General features: G+C 38.9%; 1 protein-coding gene across 1 annotated transcript in view; it reads right to left on the bottom strand.

Moving 5' to 3' along the window:
• ntng1a (netrin g1a) overlaps nucleotides 1–20,960 on the bottom strand; it is a 249,022-nt gene that overhangs the window by 193,704 nt on the left and 34,358 nt on the right. The window contains exon 4 of the mRNA XM_087309785.1: nucleotides 17,985–18,099. The gene's annotated coding sequence lies outside the window, so the exon portion shown is untranslated. The remainder of the gene's footprint in view (nucleotides 1–17,984; nucleotides 18,100–20,960) is intronic.

Raw genomic sequence — 20,960 nt, 5'->3', positions numbered from 1 at the left:
ATCCCTCGACAGAGTTAAAAAACGCTCTAGCTCCCTCGGGGACTTTCTCCCCCCAAGATCAAAAAGTCTGGGCCAGCCGTCAACCAGCTCCTCATATCATGAAGTTCAAAGGATAAAACAAAGTCCTGACGTGTTGGGAGTCAGGCTTTCCAGGGCCCCCCCTGGACGCCGAGAGCACCATTCAGCGCTCTCACTGAACCAGGGTCCGCGGAGAAAGGGAGAGACCACCTCACCACGTATGCTGGTGGGGGGCTCTGTGTCTCCCGGGGTGGGCGTTCCTCAGTGTCTGAGGGCATTGGGGGCCCCACCCCCTCTGCAGGGGGGTCAAAGAACAACCAGAGGCCAGTCTCGAGAGGCTGGTACCCCTAGCACATTTTTTGGCAGCGTGGAAACACCTGCCGATGGTGTCCCAGTGGGTCCTGTTCACAGTAGAACACGGCTACAAAATACAGTTTTGTGCACGCCCACCTCGCTTCAACGGTATTGCACCCACCATAGTGAAGCCAGAACAGGCTCTGGTTATGGAACAGGAAGTACTGGCCTTATTAATAAAAGGCGCAATAGAGCGTGTTCTCCCACTCGACAAAGAGTCAGGGTTTTACAGCCGGTATTTTATAGTTCCCAAAAAGGATGGGGGATTGCGTCCCATATTAGATCTGAGAAATCTAAATCGGTCCGTCGAGGCCCTCAGGTTCAGGATGTTAACCATCAAAAACGTGGTGTCACAAATTCAGTCCGAGGACTGGTTTGTGACGATAGACCTGAAAGACGCATACTTCCATATTTCCATCCTTCCCCAACACAGGAAATACCTGAGGTTCGCTTGCGGGGGCGAAGCGTTCCAGTATCGGGTTCTTCCATTCGGCCTAGCTCTGTCACCTCGAACCTTTACCAAAATAGTCGAAGCGGCACTAGCTCCACTTCGTATGCAGGGGATACGTATCCTAAACTGCATAGACGATTGGCTAATTCTAGCTCAGACTCAAGATATGGCAGTTCGGCATCGAGATGTCGTTCTCACCCATATCAGAAGGTTGGGGTTTCGGTTAAACACCGCAAGAAGTGTGCTTGTTCCAGCCAGGACGACCATTTCTTTAGGTGTGCTATGGGACTCCATGACGATGCGAGCACGTCTGTCCCCGCCATGAATCGAATCGATTCAGTCAACCGTACACAGAGTCAAACTAGGCCAGTTCATCACTGTGAAACACTTTCAGAGGTTGTTGGGTCTCAGGGCAGCAGCAGCCAGCTTGATTCCGTTCGGTCTGCTGTACATGAGACCCCTGCAGTGGTGGCTCAAATCCAGGGGGTTTTCCCTCAAGGGGAATCCTTTCCGCATGATCAAGGTCTCGCGGCACTGCCTTCGAGCCTTAAGTATGTGGAAAATACCCTGGTTCCTGTCCCAGAGCCCAGTGTTGGGGGCTGTCTGTCATCGCGTCATGCCTATGACAAATGCTTCTCTGACGGGCTAGGGAGCAACGGGCTTGATCCGCATGATCAAGGTCTCGCGGCGCTGCCTTCGAGCCTTAAGTATGTGGAAAATGCCCTAGTATCTGTCCCAGGGCCTAGTGTTGGGGGCTGTCTGTCATCGCGTCATGCTTATGACAGATGCTTCTCTAACGGGCTGGGGAGCAACCCTGAGGGGGCTTCCCGCAGCGGGACGATGGGGAGAACATCATCGTTACTGGCACATAAACTGCCTGGAGATGATGGCCGTGTTTCTGGCCTTAAAACACTTTCTCCCAGATCTAAGGGGCCATCATGTTTTAGTCTGCACGAACAACACATTGGTGGTCGCTTACATCAACCAGCAGGGGGGTCTTAAGTCTCGAATGCTATGCAAACTAGCACATCGGATCCTCCTGTGGGCCCAGAACAAAATCCTGTCCATCAGGGCAATGTATGTCCCGGGCCATCTGAACATGGGAGCAGATCTCCTGTCGAGGCAGGGGGTGAGATCCAGGGAATGGAAACTTCTTCACCCCGAGGTGGTGGAGTCCATTTGGGAAAGATTAAGGAAAGCGCAGGTAGACCTGTTTGCTTCCCAAGAGACCACGCATTGCGTACTATGAGTTTCTCTCTCGCATCCAGCCCCTCCGTGACTGGTTGCCATGGTTCAGACATAGCCGAGGCTATGTCTGTATGCTTTTCCCCTGATCGCTCTGCTCCCAGGAGTCCTGGAGAGGGTCCGTCAAGACTGAGTACGGTTACTGCTGGTAGCCCCGGTTTGGCCTACCAGGATTTGGTTTTCGGACCTCATAGCCCTGCTGGCGGGTCTCTCGTGGGAGATCCCCATCAGCAGGGACCTTCTGTCCCAGGGGGGAGGAATGATACTTCATCCCCTACCCGACCTGTGGAAACTGTGGGTGTGGCCTCTGAGGGGGCCCACCTCATAGAGTATGGACTGTCAACCGAGGTTGCTCAGACCATTCTAAGCTCCAGGGCTCCCTCCACAAGGAAGCTTTATGCCCTAAAATGGGCTCTCTTTTCAGCTTGGTGCAGAGAACACCAGCTGAACCCAGTCAGCTGCCAGGTAGCCTCAGTGCTGGAATTTCTCCAAGATCGCCTGTCTGCTGGGTTAGCTGCATCCACTCTGAGAGTGTACGTGTCAGCTATAGCGGCCTACCGTTCTCCCCTAGATGATGAGTCACTAGGACAGGATCCGCTAATTCGTCGCTTCCTTCGTGGAGCCATAAGGCTAAGGCCTGTCAGCACACACAGGGTACCGACATGGGATTTAACATTGGTGCTCGAGGGCATCTCTGTTCCCCCATTTGAGCCACTGCAGGAGGCGTCAGATAAGTTTCTGACACTAAAAACAGCTTTCTTATTAGCTATTTCTTCCTTAAAAAGGGTTGGTGACCTCCAGGCTTTGTCGGTTGCACCTTCATTTCTGGAGTTTGCTCCAGGCATGTCCAAAGCCTTTCTTTATCCCAGACCGGGGTACGTGCCTAAGGTGCCCACTCATGTGGCGAGACCTGCTGTGCTACAGGCCTTTAACCCGCCCCCATTTCAGTCGTCGGACCAAGAGAAGTTAAACTTACTCTGCCCAGTTAGAGCTCTGAATACATATGTTAACCGGGTTATCAACTGGAGAAAGAGTGAACAGTTACTGGTCTGCTTCGGACCCTCAAAAAGGGGGAGTCCGGCAAATAAGCAGACAATAAGTAATTGGATAGTTGAGACTATCTCATTTACCTATCAGGCTGCTGGACGCCCTGCACCTAAATTTGTTAAGGCCCACTCCACAAGGGCTGTCGGGGCCTCCAAAGCTTCTATTTCGGGCTCAGCCCTTTCTGACATTTGTTTGGCGGCAGGATGGTCGACTCCACATACATTTGTGCGTCACTATCAACTCGATGTAGACCCCTCACCAGGGTCCTCTATTCTCACTGCGTAGTGTGCGTTCACAGTCAGCAGTGAGTCTGGCCTAGTGGGTATTGCGTTCCCCTAGCGTTCTGGTTAGACGCAGTGTTGAAGTTCCCTAGAAGGGGAACGTCTCGGGTTACGTATGTAACCATAGTTCCCCGAGAGGGAACGAGACACTGCGTATTCCGCCATACTCTCTTCTGCCTGTTACTTCTTTCAAGCAAATTCGAAGTTGATACTGAATGCTCAGTACAGGCTTTTATACTCTCTGGTCTGACGACACCTGCTTAATTACATTAGATTGATTTCACATGTGCTTCAAGACGCGTATAAAAGAGGTGTTCCCCTAGCGTTCTGGTTAGACGCAGTGTCTCGTTCCCTCTCGGGGAACTATGGTTACATACGTAACCCGAGACGATTTCTAGTCTCGGCAAGAATTGAAGATACCCAGCAGGCACAGGATTTCAACGTGACATCAGATTGACGTTGTATCTCAAAGTTGTAAGACGATGCATTTTGGGTGGACATGAAAATTGGGTTGACATCAAAACCCAACGTCAGTCTAATGACAAACAGATGTTGCATTTTGGCCACTTTCCAACACAACCTAAAAACAACCAAATATCAACGTCTAATGATGCAACAGCTTGACTCTGTGGATTTTGGTTGCCATACATGACAAATAAATGTCAATATGTAGGTCAATCTTAAGATGTTGGCTCAACGTTTGATTTTGGTCACTTTAATGCAACCTAAAAACAACCCAATATAAACATCATTTAACTGGTCACCACAACCTAAATCTAACTTAATATTAAAGTCTTAAGACTTTGTGTGCTTACTAAGTAGGGGAAGTGAATGAAACACATTCTTTCCATGTGTTTCCATTTCTGTTTCAAAAAAAAGAGTCAAACCATTGGAAAAAAAACCAGTAATACAAAAGATAAATTCTAATACATAACTAAAGTATGGTTCAAAAACACTGTAGTCTTTATAATCAATTGATCTGAGCCACTTTATAAAGGTTATATAAAACATACAAACAAATAAATAAATAAATAACAGAACAGCTTATTTATATACACTATTGAGTGAAAATACAACGTTCTTATTACTGGTGCCCAATTAAAAGTCTTGGATATAAATCTTTTGTTCCGTCTATCATCATACATAACTAATTCAGTACTTGACTATATAGAAAACCGGAGCTCTCTCAAGGAAAGACTGATATTGAACTCCTTGAAGTTGCTCTCCTCAAATCTGACCTTGAAGAAATAAATAAAAGCAGTGACCCTCGGATGGCTTTGCAAAGAACACGACTCTCTTGAGTAGACAGGAGCTGAGAGGCTTCTTATGAGATGCTCCTTATAGCAACCCGAACACAGGACTGAGCCCACTCTATAAACAGAATGCCATCTTTCATAAGAAGCCAGATCGAGCCTTTGGAAAAATGGGGAAAAAAATCCAATTAGTAGGTTTGCATGAGATCTGCTTACGTAATTGCATATATTGATTTTGCCTGGGATGATCAAAGTTTAAATTAAATGAAAGCATTGATGACATTTATATATTTAAAATGTATTTATGTTGAACATTAAGATAGAATGGATGGAACATTGGATGGATGGATGGATGGATGGATGGATGGATGGATGGATGGATGGATGGATGGATGGATGGATGGATGGATGGATGGATGGATGGATGGATGGATAGATAGATAGATAGATAGATAGATAGATAGATAGATAGATAGATAGATAGATAGATAGATAGATAGATAGATAGATAGATAGATGATGGCCAGATAGACAGACAGACAGACAGACAGACAGACAGACAGACAGGTAGATAGATAGATAGATAGATAGATAGATAGATAGATAGATAGATAGATAGATAGATAGATAGATAGATAGATAGATAGATAGATAGATAGATAGATGCACCTCTCAGAGTTTTGGTTTATTTACACACTCACAATCACCGTTGCAGATCTGGACAAGAACATGTTTGCTTTCCTATTCTCTGTGGTCTTTTGGAAATTTCCCACATGCATCTCCGTCTCCGATTTTCTGCTCCAGGTGTTGGGTTATCAGCAGACGCTCCTGGGTATCTCCGTTCTTGGCCATGCAGTTGTTTGTGCAAGCCGTGTCTTTTGTGAGGTGCTGCGGAGGACTCCCAAGGCGTTTAATCTCCCTCAATACCTTAGGCTCTTAAATAAATCACAAGTGTGAGTGATTGGGCGTTGGACACAGCGGACGTTCAACAGGACTGTTCCTGACAGAAATCACTATTTACCTCAGGTATGCAAGGCATGTTCAAGGTTTCTACAAACCACTGAAATATTAACACTGCCCACCTGCACTTTCTCTCCTCGCCGTGAATTATACAAGACGGTCGCAAAGTTCTAGCTAACTCACACCTGCCTGTCAGTCCATCCTTTCGGTGGTTTTCACTAGTTTGCTGTGTATCTGTCCATGTGTCCACCCATCACAACACATTATACTGTAGATAGGTAGACATACAGAATGATAAATAAACTTAAAGATAAGCATAAAAGATCATCATGTGTAAACAATTCAGTACACATGATTTAAAATGCTGCAGGCTGACTGGTTTTCAGTGAACACAAGAGCGGCCAGGTCACATTTCAAATTATATATAGTTATTCAATTATCTTTTAAATATGTCCCAAGTGATGTTTAACAGAGTAAAGATAAATTTTCACAGTATTTATTCTCAATATAGTTAGTGCCCTTAAGAAATTGCGCTTTAAGATGAATTACAGTATCTTGGAAAATAAAGTATAAAATCATATTTATATCGGCAAAATGAATTAAAAACAAAGAAATTAGTTTTTGGAAATTAGTTATTAAAACTCATTCATTTTCCATTGGCTCAGTCAGTTATTTTTCAGAGATCACCACAGTGGATTGAGCCGCCAACCATTCCAGCATATGTTTTATGCAGCGGATACCCTTCCAGCCACAACCCTGTACTGGGAAACACCTGTACACGTTCACATTCACACACACATACACTACGGCCAATTTGAGAAAGGTATAAACGGAGGTCGGAGCCAGCTATACATGACACTGAGTCCAACATTGTGCTTTATGAATGTCTACACCTACCCCAATCCTAAACCCAACCTCACAGTAACCTGTAGTGTTTTATTACTCTACACCTAAACTCAACCTCACAGTTATCTGATGTGTTTTTATCTGCACCACCTACACCACCAGCGCAATCGCATGGCAACTCGTAACTTTTTGATTTAGTGGCTAATTCGTATGAATTTTCAATTCAATTCAATTCAGCTTTATTTGTATAGCGCTTTTACAATGTAGATTGTGTCAAAGCAGCTTCACATAAATGGTCATAGTAACTGGAACAGTGTGGTTCAGTAACTGGAACAGTGTAGTTCAGTTTTTAATGTTTAAGTTCAGTTCAGTTTAGCTCAGTTCAGTGTGATTTAATCATTACTGAGAGTTCAAACACTGAAGAGCCAATTCATCGATGCGTAGCTCTACCAATCCTGAACCATGCGAGGCAGTGGCGACAGCGCAGAGGGAAAAAAAACTTCACCTGATGGGAGTGAAGAAAAAAAACCTTGAGAGAACCAGACTCAGTTGGGCACGACCATTTTAATTTCTCCGCTGGCCAAAAGTCTAGTGCAGAACTTCATTCGTCGTGGTTTAGGCTGGAAGATGGCCTCAGCGAAGACTCGTCTGTCCCTGGAGCGTCGCTTGTGCGATCTAATTTTTAGAATTTAGAATCGATTTACTCATCACTCAATGCTGGTTGGGGTTAGGGGTCAGGTGAGGTGCCATGCCTCCTTTTTCAAATCGTACATTTTCGAAATCGTAAGAATAAGCCACTAAACTGACAAAACGTAAAATACTTACGTTTTCTTGTAAGATCAGGCTGACACCACCTAAACCCAACCTACTTGTGGTTTAAGTCCCTCCCATTTGGAGGTTACCCAACCTATTTGCGGTGTAATCCCTCCTACTTGGATTTTTCCGGGCTGCATTGATACCCACTTGGCCAATTTTGTTTACCCAATTCACCTATAGCGCATGTCTCTGGACTGTGGGGGAAACCGGAGCACCCGGAGGAAACCATAGCACCCGGAGGAAACCCTCGCGAAAATGGGGAAACTCCACACAGAAATGCCGAATGGCCCAGCTGAGACTCAAACTAGCGACTTTATTGCTGTGGGGCGACAGTGCTAACTACTGAGCCACTGTGTCGCGAAGTTATTAAAACTATTATGTTTATATATATATATATATATATATATATATATATATATATATATATATATATATATATATATATATATGTGTGTGTGTGTGTGTGTGTGTGTGTGTGTGTGTGTGTATATATTTTTTTTTATATATATATATATATTTCAAAATTCTCTATGATAAAAACCACTTGAGCAAGAGGACGACTTTGTGTGTTTTCCCATTTAAAAAGGTACAAACACAGTGAAGAAAAGCATTTGTGATGATAGAATAATCTAATAAGGAATGCGGACACAGACAGGATGCTGGTGAGCACAGGGTGTCGTTCTGTAACATCCTGCTGCCTTTTTTTAATAAGCCCTAAATGTCATGTGAATGGCTTGGGTTTGGGATTTCCAATAGTATCTAACTAAAGACTTGCAAATGCAAGCTGAGACTTGCAGTCTCAGAAATATCATCTCAGAAACAATGTACTCAGTGGAGCTAGTGGTGTCAATGTGAGGGTAGGGTTAGGGGCGGGCTTAGGTGTGTGCATTAAAAGCACTGCATGCAACTCAGCTTCCATCTGCACCAGATCTGCAGCAAGAACCTTCTAAAGATTCCTGTGAATCTATGGGCAATTAACAGTTTTTTTTTTTAAATGAATGAAGGACTGATTGATTGAATGATTGAATGAATGAACAGATTGGTTGGTTAATTGCATGAATGAATGAATGAATGGGTTGGTTGGTTGGTTGGTTGGTTGGTTGGTTGAATTAATGATTGAATAAAGGAATTAGTGGGTTGGTTGGTTGGTTGGCTGAATTAATTAATAGGTTGGTTGGTTAACTGAATGAATGAATGAATGAATGAATGGGTTGGTTGATTGGTTAGTTGATTACATGAATGAATGATTGATTGAATGAACAAATGGGTTGGTTGGTTGGTAAATGAATGAATGAATGAATGAATGAAGGAAGGAATGAATGAATGAATGAATGAATGAATGAATGAATGACTGGGTTGGTTGATTGGTTAGTTGATTACATGAATGAATGATTGATTGAATGAACAAATGGGTTGGTTGGTCGGTTGGTGGGTGAATGAATGACTGAATGAAGGGATGAATGAAGGAAGGAATGAATGAATGGGTTAGTTGATTGGTTGGTTGGTTGGTTGATGGAATGAATTAATGAATTGGTTGGTTTGTTAAATGAATAATTGAATGAATGAATGAATGAATTAGTTGGTTGGTTGAATGAATGATTTAATGAATGAATGTGTTGGTTGGTGGATTGAATGAATGAATAAATGAATGAATGAATGAATGGGTCAGTTGGTTGATTGGTTAATTGAATGAATAATTGAATAAATGAATGAATGGGTTGATTGGTTGGGTGATTAAATGAATGATTATTTGTATAAATGGGTTGGTTGGTCGAATTAATAATTGAATAAAGGAATTAGTGGGTTGGTTGGTTGGTTGGTTGGTTGGTTGGTTGAATTAATTAATAGGTTGGTTGGTTAAGTGGATGAATAAATGTATGAATGAATGAATGAATGAATGACTGAATGAATGAATGAATAAAAGAATGGGTTGGTTGATTGAATGAATAATTGATTGACTGAATGAACGAATGGGTTGGTTGGTCGGTTGTTTGAATGAATGATCAAAAAAAGTATTTAGTGGGTTGGTTGGTTGGTTGAATTAATTAATAGGTTGGTTGGTGGGTAATTGAATGAATGAATGAATGAATGAATGAACGAACGAACCAGCGAACCAACAAACAAATGAACGGTTTTGCTGGTTGGTTGGTTGATTAAATGAATGAATAAATGAATGATTGAATGAATGTGGTTAGTTGTTTGATTGAATAATTGAATTAATGGTTGGTTAATTAGTTGAATGAATGAATGAATGAATGAATGAATGAATGAATGAATGAATGAATGAATGAATGAAGGAAGGAAGGAAGGAAGGAAGGAAGGAAGGAAGGAAGGAATGATTGGGTTGGTTGATTGATTGATGGGTGGGTGGGTTGACTGATGGATGGATGAATGGATGGATGGTTGAATGAATGAATGAGTTGGTTCGTTGGGTAATTGATTGATTCATCAATACCACCCTTGAATTTTCTAACCCCTATCTTTCTAGCGTTTAGATTTTTCTAAACATTGTTTAAATCTTTGTAGGTCATAATAAAGTAATGTTAAATTATCATTTTAATACATCTTTTATTCATGTACTGTTAGATAGATAGATATTGCATGTACTTTAGCTCTGCTTGTTTGGAATGCTGAACTTTTTATCAATAAAAAAGGCATATTAAACTTGGCAGCAAAGTTGCAGGCTGGTAATGTTTTTCTGCAGAGTCCGGCACTGCTGGTGAAATTTCGCCTCAGGGAGCGAGTGATGGCCTAACACAACCCTCAGCTGATGGCTCTGGGCATCTGGCCGTAGGGCACCAGACTGACTGGACACAGCGAAGACAAATAAACTGCTAGAATGAACACACACTGGCCTTTATCTAGCACCGAAAAGGCAGTATCTCTATTTTAATCCAGAAGTAACTAACACAAATGCCCTCATGAATGTGCTTTAGTTTTATTGCTATTAGCTTTGTTCTCTATGTGTGCTTTTCCTTTTCATTATTATTTCATTAAATCAAACAAGCTCGCTGTATTCGGAAAGGCACTGCCGAATAGCCTCCAGAAGTCTGAAATAATTTCACTCCTAATTGGTGGCTTGTGTCGCTGCTAAAATTTGAAAACAAGCCAGTGGCGCCATTGCATTTACTTATTTATTTTTTCTTTATAGCATGAGTAAATTTTTTTTTTATCCTTGAGTACAAACACAGTGAGGGAAATCATTTGTGATGATAGAATTATCCAGTGAGGTATGGGGACACTGGCAGGATGGCGGAGGGCACAGCGTGTCGTTCTGTAACAGCTCGCTGCATTCTGCTAATAAGCCCTAAATAATATCCTGTGACCAGCTTGGCTCTTTATCACTGGGATTTGCCCTGTGTAATAAAGTCAAATTAAGCTGGATCAACCATTTTAAACTGCCTTCGCAGTGCACGCACAATGAGTCTCTGGACACAATGGACTGTGCCGGTTGTTAGCTGGCTTTTCATAAACCATTGGGAATTATGCACACACAAGCACTTCCACTGACATCGCACAGCCGCTCTCAAATGAATGCAGATGGTTCCTATTTCAGAATTTTTTATTTTTTTTTCACCCAATTAATTTTTGACATTGCTCTGGATATTTGCTGTTGTAAGGGAATACACAATGCACAAGTGAAATGTACTTAAAAAAGTCTGGTTTTCTTGATGTTTTGCTGTTATGTAGACTAATTGCTTTACTCTTTAATAGTGACAATTCTGTCACGACTTGTTCCAAACCTGTTTGAGTTTTATATTTCCTTTTCTATACAAAAGAAGATATTCTGAAGGATGTTTGACAAAAAAAGCCATTGACTTCCATAGTATATTTGGTCTCCCTTTATTTTGATGGTCCGTTTGTTAAATTTAAGTTACATTGCATCATGACAACTAATTCTCATTAGATTAAGTAGACTGCTAGGATGGGGGTTAGGGTTAGTGTAAGTTCACAAGTACTTGCAAAGTTTCTTATAGTCAGTTACATGTCTGTTGAAGGAAAAGTATCAACAGATTAAGATTAACAGATTAAGCAGACAGTCTACTAATACCCAAATTGACCATTAAAAAAAGTGTTATCCATTGTTCAGAATATTTTGGTTTGTTTTCAACAGAGGAAAGACATTTACAGTATAAAAACTTGAGTGTGAGTAGTGAGGAAATGTATATTTTTGGATGAACTTTTTAGGTTTAAGTTTAGTTTAAGTTTAGGTTAGTTAAGTTAGGTTTAAATTAGGTCACGTTTGAGGTTAATAATGTTATAATTATGGTTAATATAGCTTAATTTTGTTATAACATAAATTCTAATATTTATCCATTTATTTACTTACAGCGGGGAAAATAAGATAGAAAACTTTCTAAGGGTGTAGTTGACTTAAAAGTTTTTCCGGATGTTAGTAACAACCAAGGAAATCCATGTGAAAACATATCTAATTAGTTTACAAATTACGTTATGCATAATAAAATGAAATGACGCAGGGGAAAAGTATTGAACACATGAGGAAAGGGAAGGGTAGAAAGGCAGCAAAAGCCCAGACAACAGCTTAAATCCCTCAGTAGTTCTTCAGCAACCTTCTCCCCTTCCTCAGTTTAAATTAATATTAACTGCTTCAGTCCAACGGCTACATTAGCAGGATGATGAGAATGAAATCAGGCCGGACATTTCAGCATGATCCAAAACACAGTTAAGGAAACTCTAAAAATGGTTTCAGAGAAAGAAAATCAAGCTGTAGAATGACCCAGCCAATCACCTGACCTCAATCCAATAAAAAGTACAAATTAAAGATCAAATAATTTGATAGATGGGAGCCACAGAACCATCAAGATTTTTACACTCTGTTGAAGTCTGTGAGCAACTCACACCTGAGCAATTCATGTGACTTCATTCTCCATTTAAGAGCCAAAAAAAAAAAAAAAAACATTTTATATAATGTATTAAATACATTTCAGTAGTTCAGCACTTTCTCCTTGTGTCATTTCATTGTTATTCCACGTAACTCTTTTTTTCAGATTTTTTTGTTTTGTTTTATTTTTATGTACTTTCTTCTTATTATTATTTTTTTTTCTAAAATCTGGCTCACTTCCATGTCAACAGCTCCTTTAGATATACTATTCCAAGGAAAAAAAACATGATGAGTTAAATACTTATTTTTCCAGCTGTTTTTATGCTCTGAAAATTTTTTTGCCCACGTTTCTTCATATTTTTGTGAAGAAAAAATATGTTTTCAAAGATGTTCAAATCATTTGATTAATATACCAAAAGTCTGTGAGGTTGAAAGTGTGAAAAATGACAATGTTTTGTTTCAAATCTGGGTGAACTTCCCCTTTTATCTTTTTTGAAGCTCTAGTTCTGCTCATTTCAACACATGGATCATTCATTTTTTTCCCCCATCAGATTTCATTCATTTTTATGAAACATTTATTCAGTGAGAATCCATATGGTGTGGGTTGGACAATTGAACTGGTGATGTACAGCATATAAAAACCTTAAACCTTTTTTCAGAAGAGTTTCCGTATATTTGTTGATGACTGTGCACTTTTAACTCATACATGCATGTTGCGAATAGGTTAAATGACATAGATTGATTAAAAACAGGAAGACAAGAGGTAAAGGAGGAAACTTGCATAACTCTTCCCTCCAGATTTCATGAAAATGAAATGAGACGTAATAACGTAACAAGATAGATTATGCACATCGGTCACCGTTCTTTGCATAATTTAAATCACATAATGATCTATATATAACCATTCAGAATCTCCTCTCGGAGTCTATAAATACAGTGGGAAGCTACAGTGCGACTGACAGTTCTATGACCACACTAATGACCCAATGAAGAAAATGAAATACTGTTGCTGAAAATGGCTGAACTAAAGTTTCCTACAATAGAAGCGCATTAGATGATGCCATTTTTCTTACATATGTTTTAGCCAAATGTGACGCCGCAACACGCAATAAAAGATATCATACCATGTTAATCAGAGATTTTGTGCTATCGAGCTTTGCAATGACCAGCAGGAGATATTTTTGACGAATAAATTTCAAAATTATGAAGTCGAGGAAAGAATAAAACAAATAAATTGCATGATAAATGTAGGTTTAAGTTGCTTAGGAGAGTGTGTATATTTAAAAATGTTTTAATGGTTACATAGTTATGAGCTACATAATGTACTGGCCCATATTAAGTGCCTGTCCCCTCACTTTCTTGTTTGGCTGATTTATTTATTTATTTATTAGACATGTTAAGTAGGATTTCAAGCATTTTGAATTACATGGACATAAAGAATGTTCTATAAACCACCTCAACATTGTAATACCTAGATCAGGGGTCTCAAACTGAAATTGGCAAGGGGCCATATCATTGACTAACAGGAGGGCCGCTTTAACATTCTAACACAACAAAAAAGTTGAAACCAGATGTAACTGATGCACTTAAACATTCTTTCCCATAGTATATGCAGTCAAAGCTCCTTCTTTTTGTTTCTTATTTTACATATTTGAAGGCATAGTTTAAATTGCTATGAAATATTAAAATTGAATAATGGGCATAATAATAGTTATTATTATGCCATCCCAATCTTTGCGTAACCAAAAGTTCAGATAGCGCAAGAAACAGCAGAGCTACAAAAAGCTAAAAAGAATCAAATTATATAATAATAACTAATTATAATCAAATTACCCTTGAATATTTTCAAAAATACAGCTTTAGCAAAAATAGAGCACTTACTGACCTATATTTCAATGTTTAAATCAGCCACAGGAATAATCTGCAAGTGCGTTACTCTCAACCGCACACTGAGAGAAACCGAAAGTAACCCGAACATATAGTACAGTAATTTAAAAGACCCCTGACCAAAATCATACTAATGTCAATGTACAAATCTGTATAACAATGAAATGTTTAAAGTCCAAAAAAGGAACTCAAACATCATGTTAATCATCATGTCATTGACATCAATGTCAAAGTATTCCATATCAACTCAGTTGTTCAATTGTAATCAAACAAAGCTTGGAGCTTCTTATAACTACATTTGAACGTAAAGTCACATGTCATGTTTAGGAGTGGTTAATTGTGTATTTTGTTGTTGCCCGTTTCTTTGTGTTCACGTTGTCCATCCACCATTTACAATGTATACTGTCTCATTTCTCATTTACGAGGAAAGGTAAGCAGGTCACGTGACATGCATTTTGCAATACATAAGACTACTCTTGTGTACATTAGGTCAGGGGTAAGTGCTACCCCTTGTGCTTTTTGGATAGATAGAGTAGGATATAGTTTGGACTCGGCAGACTCTTCGTGTTTATTATTTTGTTTTGTCATCATTTGCTTCTGGGGAGTTAGATATTGTTTGGGTCTTTTTTTTCTCTTTTCTTTAGCACCACCCAGGTCCCTTCTGCCAGCTCTCTTGTTTTCCTCGTCCTTGGCAGGCATAGCTGGATCTTCAAGCTTTCAATTTAAACACAGGCTCATTCCAATTACGTACCCTTATATACATTTCTGGAGAAAGCAAAATACGTCCCAGAAGCTATGTTTTTTTTTTGTTTTTTTTATTAGAGATTTTATTTTTGCTAATTCACCGCAGGCAGCAGTGTACGCTTTTTCAGATCTCACATTTCACTTGCGAGTGCCATTCGCGCCAACTGTTCTTACGAAAATCCAACAGAGGCCGCTGTTCACTGACTGACTGACTGACCAATCGTCTAATCCCCCACCCTCTACCTTCCCTAAACACAACCAATAGCATTTTAAAAAGCATCGACTGACCTGCCCTGCAGCCATACATACTTCTGGCTACATAATTCGCGATCTCCAGAAATGTATATAGGGCTACATTTTCAGAATGAGCCTGTGTTGTTCGATTTTAAGCTACGGACGAGGCCTTCGCCAAAGAAATCCTATGTTTTGTCAAATAATAATAATCAAATAAATGTAATTTGATATCCATTCCTTGTTGCAGGAATCTTCCCACATCTCATATATTTATGAGAGGGCCTTCAGAGGACAAAATGTGCAGTTTTAGAGAGAAAGAATAACACTAAAGTGCAAAAAGAAAACAGTAGTTGCCCCTTTTCAACCTTAAAAACATTTAGTCATCATTGCAGACACCAGCAAACATAAAAGCGCCAGACGTCCAACTTTTAGCTAATGGTCTCTCTGAGTCACTTCTGTCAGTGTTGTTTCATTCTCTGTCAGAAACATGCTTATATTGATTTGTTTAGGCGTCAGACAGTCAGGCTGAAGTATCAGATCTTGACCCAGTCCGTCCATGCATTGTGCCTGGCCTCCTTATCTCCAGCATTACAAATAATGCAGCCGTTACGGTCACATCCAACTCCGCCAACGGCCCTGAATGAGACATCACACTTCAGCTCTATCTATATAAAGGCTGGAGAATCCAGTTAGCAACAGAAAAGACTCTGTAAGAAAGTATTTTTCCAGTGCATCCAAACCGCTCTGCTGCACAACATCGCTATACTGCTTTTCAAGGTGACTAATTTCATTTTCCTGATTTAAGTGACCTTTGGCAGAGATGTTTTGACTGTAATGATTTTCTGTCTCTTCTGCTCAGCCAGTGGAGCGTTCGCAGTGGACAGGAGTTCTGCTTTATGTCCCGGTGGCTTCGAAAAAAAAAAGTGTAATGAGTTGTGCAGAGATGTTGGTGTGACCGAGGCACTGACTGTCAGGTCTGACACTTCTACCCATAGTCTCAACAACTGCCATTCATCCCGTCAATCTCAATTTACACTTCAATGCTGAGAGCAAATAAATTCTGGGTTGTTTTACTGTCATACCACTGGAGATTAGGGATTGTCAGCTATATGAGGGATTTAGGGTTCAGATTTTGGGGTATTTTTTACAGTTTAATTGTGTATAATGATATTGTAACAGTAGGACGCTGGGTGACAATGGAGTTGAGGGCCTAAACGCAGTTTCTTTAATAGCTTAGCAAGGCAGGCAATTGTCAAATAGGAAAATACAGATACATGAGGGTAATCCAAAAATGTAGTCATGGTCACAGGCAAAATGGATGATACAGGTGGCAAAACAGCATACACAAGAAAACAGGGCAAAGGTCAAAAGCACGTCAAGAGTGGACAAGAGAATGCTTAGAAATGTTACAGACAAACAAGACTCAGCAACGTGTGTGTGTTTGAGAAGTGAATATAAAGTCCATATAATTTGTCCACAATGAGTTACCAGCCGATGACCAACAGTGTGTAATCAGGGAGAGAACTGGAACTGGTGTGTGTGTGAGTGGTGCATGATGGGATTTGAAGTTCTCCAGTAATCTGCAACTGCTAGATCACTGGTGATTGTGACAGGTATATTGGTATATTATAAATTTCAAGGTATTTTCTTTTGTTTGTTTATATTAGTTTGGCTAACACAAGAATATAAATATTTAAAAAAAAAAGTCAAGGTCAATATTAATAGCTTGCTTAAGAACTATTATTGGGCTAAACTGCTGTTGCCCAATAACTAGCCTAATTATTTGAACTTGCCTAGTTAACATAATAAACCTTGTTAATCCTTATAATTGCATTTTAATCTGAATACTAGTATCTTGCAAAACAGTTGGCAAAATATTTTTACTACCATCAATGCAAAGACAAAATATTTTTTTAATTAAATTTTCCAGAAAGTATGTTTAAAAGATATTCTCTCCATTAAACAGCGCTTAAGAATAATTTATTCAATCATTGTCCTTCAGCTTAGTCTTTATTGCAGAGGTCACCGCACCAGAATGAAGAGCCAACTATTATTTGGCAGTTAATATAATAATAATAATAATTATAATAATAATAATTATTATTATTATTATGATTATTATATGTTTTATGCAGCGGATACCCTTCTAGCTGCAACCCAGTACTGAGAAACACCCATACACTCTCATTTACCCACACACTCACTCTGAAGCCAATTTAGTTTATTCAATTCACTTATAGTGCATGTCTTTGGACTGTGGGTGAAACCGGAGCACCCGGAGGAAACCCATGTGAAAACAGGGAGAACATGCCAACTCCACACAGAAAAGCCAACTGGCCCAGCTGGGATTCGAACCAGTGACCTTCTTCCTGTGAGGCGACAGTGCTAACCACTGAGCCACCATGCCACCCCACATAATAAATATATGTTTTTAAAATAATAATTTCAATATTTTATATCCTATGTAAAAAATATCATTATAAAATATTGAAATTGCACATTTGTGGTGACAGTCATTTGGTTTTATAGACACAGTACTTGATGTGTGCGTGCGTGCGTGCGTGCGTGCGTGTGTGCGTGCGTGTGTGTGTGTGTGTTTTATTGATGCTGTTTTTTTATTTTTTTATGTCTCCTTTTTTTTTGCCGGAGCACCTGGAGGAAGCCCACACAAACACAGGAAGAAAATGCAAACTCCACAAAGAAAGGACAATTGACCCAGCCGAGGCTTGAACCACCAACCTTCTTGCTGTGGGGCAATTGTGCTAACTTCCGAGCCACCGTGCTGCCCTACATCTCATTTATTCAATCAAAAAAATGTTTCAACCGCAGAAAGATGTCAGTGAAACATTTTCTAAATAGCCTTAGTATAAAACAAACAATACAACAAATATAAATCAAATGAAATACAAATATTAAAACAAATAAATTAATAGTAAAGTATAAAATAAGTCACATGAACCATTATGTATCCTAAATTATAAAATGTTCATGATTCTCTTGCTTACCTCTGGATGTTTACATTGCATTGCAGTCTTTCTCTCAGCTATTTTCTGCTCAACTCTGCAAACGTCTATAGGCCAACAAAACTTTCCAGCGAACCCTGCATGTCCTTCAAAAATTCTGCATAAAGTCACACAAAGAATATGTAATGTTTATGATTCATAAAATATGAGCGCAAAGAGAGGAGGCAAAAAATAAAAAAAAGATAAATTGTTGAGTGGTTTAAAAATATATTCATATTCAATTCTCCCACAACACAGATTTTTCATTCCTAAGGAAATGACTCTATACTGAGGGAAAAAATATTTATCGCATTTACTGATATGTTTAATCTAATGGTTGCAAACAATTTAAATGGACTGAGTTTAAACAAAATTATTAAGTTGAACATTACTAAATTTGTTTGTTTAGGGCAGGGGTCACCAACCTCAGTCCTGGAGGGCCGGTGTACCTGAAGGGTTTAGCTCCAACTTGCCTCAACTTAGTAAGACCTTGATTAGCTTGTTCAGTGGTATTTGATTAGGGTTGGAGCTAGAATCTGCAGGACTCCGGCCCTCCAGGAACAAGTTTGGTAACCACTGGTTTAGGGTGACTAGGTGGCTCAGTGGTTAGTACTGTCGCCTCACAGCAAGAAGGTTGCTGGTTTGAGACCCAGCTAGGTCCGTTGGTATTTCTGTCTGGAGTTTGCATTTTCCCCCCATGTTGGTGTGGGTTCATTCTGCTGTGGCGACCTCTGATGAATAAAGGGACTTAATGAATAAAATCCAACCCACCACTATATGGATTCCCACTGAATAAATGCTTCATAAAAATAAATAAAATTTGATGGAAAAAAAATCATGATTGATGTATTGAAATGAATTAAATAACAAACAAATTTACTCAAATTAACCTAATAAACCATTTACCTTGAAAACATTTTGTAAATCCAATGAATCTTTTTATTTTCAGTGTAATACACTTTTGATTTTTTTGAGAATATTGAACATTAAAGTTTTGACGAAAACATTCCCTGTAGCCAAGCTTTCATCAGTGCAAAATGAGCGTTTTGCAGTACCTGATGGACTGAAATCCCAGAAGGCTTTGCTCTCTGGAGTCCAGAGAAATATTTGATGTCGGGTTGCAGGGGCTCTTCATTAATATAGGCAGCATGAAATATGAACACGCATTTTAATATGGTTAACATCGAGTTCTCCATGCTGCCTAGTGCCGCCTTGGAAGCATAACCCGGGGAAAAAGTGGCTCTTTAACGTATGAAAATGCGCTCTTTAAGTGCTTTGTTCCACTCTGGATTGGAGAGGAGAATCCGGAGCCGTGAAGCCCAGGGAATATCATCTTTAACAAAGAGTCTGTCTTAGAAACCAGAGAGCTCAGCTCAACATTTCAAAAGTCTTCCAGCGTGTTTCATATCCAGAGTGTGGAGCTGAATTCAGAACTTACTTTTCTTTGTTTTTGTGTTTTTTTTACTCTTTTTTTTTAACCTCTTAAGAAAAGTCACAACAGTCACTCTGGAGTGTGCTAGTACTCTTAAAATATTTTTTTTTTCTCTCTCTCTTTTGGCTTGAGTTCAAATCAGGTCAACATAATCATGTCCATTTAACTTTGGACATTAAAAGGGACGTAACAAACACACTGATAAAAATTATGTCTGCAAAATTTTTGCTAACAAATTGTACGTGTTGAATTTAAACAAACAAATTACATTTAATAATGTTCAACCTAATTTATTTGTTTAAATTTAGCCCAAATAAATTGTTTACAACCACTTAACCTAATAAGATTTAGTAAATCCACGGTATCATCTTTTGAATTATATTTTAAGTGCACATGCTGATAAAAAGTAGATATAATAATGTAATGCCATATAATTAAATCGTTGATACTACAACTACTCATCATAATTCTTTACATTTATATAGCGCTTGTCTGGATACTCAAACCGCTACACACATTTTTAAAGGGGGAATGTTGTCAACCACCTACTACTCAACAACAACTACAACAACTGCTTATACTACTACTATTACTACTACTACTAAATGTAATAGTTTTACAAAAATATATTTAGAGAACTCAATAAATGTCAATTTAAATAAACTGTAGGTGACTGTAGGAACATTTTCTAGTCAATTAAGGAATCTAAGACAAAATGGGGACAAGGGGGACAATAAATATTTTTGATTTGTATTTACTAATTTTATAACATTATAGCATCCTTTGCGTAAAACATTTTCTGGATAGGTTGGTGGTTCATTACATTGTGGCAACCCCTGACTAATAAAGGGACTAAGCTGAAAAGAAAATGAATGAATGAATATATATATTTAGAATTTATAACATTTGTTAAATTTATTTAAATTTAGAATTATTAGTCCCCCTGAAATGATTAGCCCCTCGTTTATTTTTGCCCCAATGTCTGTTTGGTGGAGATAAATTTTTTCTACACATTTCTAAACATAATAGTATTAATAACTTATTTCTAATAACTGATTTATTTTATTATTTCCATGATGACAGTAAATAATATTTTACTAGATATTTTTCAAGACACTTCTATACAGCTTAAAGTGACATTTAAAGGTTAAACTAGGTTGATTAGGTTAACTAGGCAAGATAGGGTAATTAGGCAAGTTATTGTATAATGATGGTTTGTTCTGAAGACAGTCGGGAAAAAAAAAAATATATATATACACACACACACACACACACACACACACACACACATATAGCTTAAAGGGGCTAATAATTTTGACCTTAAAATGGTTTAAAAAAAATAAAAACCTTTTTATTCTAGCCAAATAGCCTCAAAATACAATTAAATTACTTACTAATAATGTCCCATGACTTATTAAAATACAAATTTTGCAATTGCTCTTATTTATACAGGTAAAAATATATATATATTTAAAATATATATTTTTTTCAAATCAGAAAGAACAATAGTGAATATGGCATTTTGAAATAATCTTTATAAAAAAATA

Source organism: Danio rerio, chromosome 24 (genome assembly GCF_052040795.2).
Source record: "Danio rerio strain M-AB ecotype USA chromosome 24, GRCz13ab, whole genome shotgun sequence".
NCBI lineage: Eukaryota > Metazoa > Chordata > Actinopteri > Cypriniformes > Danionidae > Danio > Danio rerio.
The sequence above is the reverse complement of the archived record's forward strand: the minus strand, read 5'-3'. Positions and strand labels throughout refer to the sequence as shown.